Consider the following 3,395-nt stretch of genomic DNA (forward strand, 5'->3'; position numbering starts at 1 on the left):
AAAAACTCTCTGCCCCCATCAATAGCAGCAAATACAGGGTTCAGAAGCACCTCACAACCAGAGTACCCCAGCGCTTGCAAGTCTAGCGGTGGCAAGAGAGTCCCCAGAAGTCATGTCCAGAGCACTGCAATCGCCCCCTGAGCACACAGCAAAGATCTGTAAGGCAAATTGGTTCCTGAGCCGGAGAGATTACAAACAACAGAAAATCTCGATATCTGTAATAACAGTTTCCCCTAAATTTAGCATTTTCTGCACAGCCTGTGTTGTGAGAGTCTTGGAGCTTTGGGATAGGCATTTCTTTTCAACGCCTGAACTGGATTTCAGAAAGCTGTGAGTGACTGGGCACAAATAGAGTGGAAACAGGTAACTCTCATGATAGCAATAACAAGAAATTTCATTTAAAAACATAAAGATTTTTCAGCAGCTGATATAAGAACCACAGTCCAAAGTCATCACATCTTCAATTCTCTTTCCTATAGCTGAGACACATTACGAAGTTATTTTATCAACATTTATTTCTATACAATAAAAGGAGACATACTTCATACCACCTTAACTCTTTCCTTTGATGTGGCATGGAGGATGTAGGTTTGTTTGAATTGAAAAGGCTTTTTTATTTCTTTTTCCTCCCCCTCTGCCCCAACAATTATCTGTTGGATGCACTACCTTAAAAAAAAAAATACTGAAAAGCTTTATTTGCCCTCAGTGTCAAATGCTACACTCAGTTGCACTGTATGAGATCAACCGTGTTCGACGTATTTACTTCTGTTTGGGATTTAAAACAGTTAGCTACGTACCAAATTTTGGATGCCATCATAAAATAAATCAAAACCCTCTATATTTAGTTTGCAGCATTTAGAAGAAATTAACTGTCAAATCCAAACACACATTTCTGTTGCTTCAGTGAACACAGTGCTTACTTTTCCAACTATGGAAAGGTGCCTTATGAAGGATCATTCATCTTCCCTCTGAACTGATCCAGACCTGGATCAGCTCAGAATTAGTCCTTTCATTTACATTCTAACAAAGAAACTGTAGGTGAAGGGATATGAATGAATATTTAGAGGGATCCAGCAGGCTTTTGGTGCATGTGAAGTACACAACCACTAACACAGAGCAAGGTACCAGTGTGGCTGCGTGCACAGTCGAGTTTTCTGCCTCGAGATTCCGGTACCCACCAGTATGCAATGGGCATTTCACATCAACCTCTGCTGACACCGCTCTCGAGGTCGGGGCTGAATATGGAGCGCTCAGAAGAGGTTGAAAAGACGGGGGGAGACCATCACAGCATTTACCACACAAGCAATTCTGCCCCTTTAGGAGCTTGCGACAGCGTGCAATGAAGAACGCAGCACAAGTGTCGCAGTGATCTTTCCTCTCTCCCGAGGAGGGATGCAGACCTGAGTTCCCTGTCCCAGAATCAGCGCACAGCAGAGGCGAGAGGGACAGATCGTGCTTTCTCAGTGGCACGCATCCAGTCCAGCTGAAGTGAAAGCACTTGCAAGGCTCCAGAAGAACAGACCACATTTCTCTACATGATTATTTTTTCCAATCCTGGAAAATTCGTCCACAAAGTAAAAAGCAGCCCATGCTGTTTCACAGCCGTGTCAGTGTAGCATCCCAGGTCACTGTGACCTTCAGCGCATACGGGATTTTTCACTTTCACATGGATACCAGATGCTGAGTCCTCTCTCCCTCCGAGGTTCAAGGCCCTCAGGCTTTTGTACGACATCAGACACTCAGCGTCGAAAATCCCTTTGAGTTTTTGTTGTGAAACCTCCTTGTTCACTGTAGCTGTTGCAGCAAGCATCACACTCCATTAATTTCTGCTCTCAGCCCTGTTGACCTGAATCTTCACGGGATTGCAAATGCAGTTTAGATTTCATCACTGCCTCTTTCTGCAGCAGCCCTCTTACAAGCTGAAGCAATGAAGACGGCACTTCAGTCTGATTTATTGCATCTTGGTGTCTGTTGACTGGACTCACTTTTAGAGCATAAAATACTCAGAACAGCTGTTTGTATGCTTATTCCAAAAGTCTGCTTTGGAAAATACAACGCAAGGCACAAAATAGCAATCCGGTGTGTAAATAACATCAATTGGATGAACCTCAGGTGTACAGCAAAGAGGCAGCAACAGCACATGCGTCCTCTCCGAAGGGAGGGATTCTGCATGGAAAAGGAAGGGAAGCATGACGCTGTGACTTCTGAAAGCCAAGGCTGACCTCCCAGTCTCAGATGGTGAACCCATCTGCCATTTGCCTTCGGTTCCTGTAAGGTCTGCATTTCCCCTTTACTGCCTGGACGCAAGAAGTTCAGATGATTGCTGAAAATGAGCTAAGATCCGTTCCCATATTTCTGTATTTCGGTATCAGTTCACAGAGCCACAGATGTGAGTAAGCAGAGGACGAATCCCTAAATGCACGATGCCGAGAAGGGGTTGTTCGCAGTGGAGAGTCGTGCCAGCTTTGGCAGAATGGGACTTCTTCCTTCTCAGCTGACAGAAAAGCTTCGTTTCTCTCAGTTAACACAAGCACTCGTAATCCAGCCTTGCGTGGACAACTGATGGAGCTCAGATGGTGGAGTCTTCCATTACCAGGACCCTGACTGATGTAACAGCCCCCCACACACCCTCCCATACCTCCTGCACGACAGAAATTTCCAAAGAGCTCTGAGAGACCTGGAAAAGCCCACGGAGAAGCCTGGCAGGAGAAGCCCTCCCAACATTTCCCTCATTGGCGCAGCCATATCGCACCCTGCGGATTAGGTGCCCCCGTGGGTGCTCACAGCATCAAACTGACCCAACGGAAGGTGTGCAGCCCACGGGGAACCATTTCCCTCTTCCCCTTGGGATCCATGGCCACGCCGTCCCACAGAGAACCCTCGCTGTGCTGTGCACTGAACAGAAAGAGGGGAGAGAGCCCACTTCACCAGTGCAACGATAAGGTTGATCAAAGGAATCAAAATTAACTTCCCAAATGGATCTTTTAAAAAGTGATACCAAAGAAAAGAAACTTAGTCACACGTAAACACCTACTTTAAGCAAGGGTGACTTGCTTGCAAACGATAAAAGAAGCTGGAAGAGATGTATTTTTCAAGGGCAGGCATCTGTACCTCAGTGAGGAGAACACATCTCTTGAACGTGTTTTGTTAAAGCCAAGACAACCATCCATTTGATGGAATTATGCTTTTAGAACTTAGGGGAAAACAGCCTCCCTCTCTTGGCGGCTCATACCATGTGAATAATCAGCCCAAAGTAAACAACATGTGGTCTTGTGTGGTCTTTTTGCTCTTCATACGAGGCTGGTATTTCACTCGAATCTAGGAAGCGACAGGAAGTGGGGAATTCTGCACGGATACAGGAGATCCTGCGCTTCCCTAACAAGCTCTGGAAACGC

The sequence above is a fragment of the Eurypyga helias genome, unplaced genomic scaffold (assembly GCF_000690775.1).
Source record: "Eurypyga helias isolate BGI_N326 unplaced genomic scaffold, ASM69077v1 scaffold1189, whole genome shotgun sequence".
Lineage (NCBI taxonomy): Eukaryota > Metazoa > Chordata > Aves > Eurypygiformes > Eurypygidae > Eurypyga > Eurypyga helias.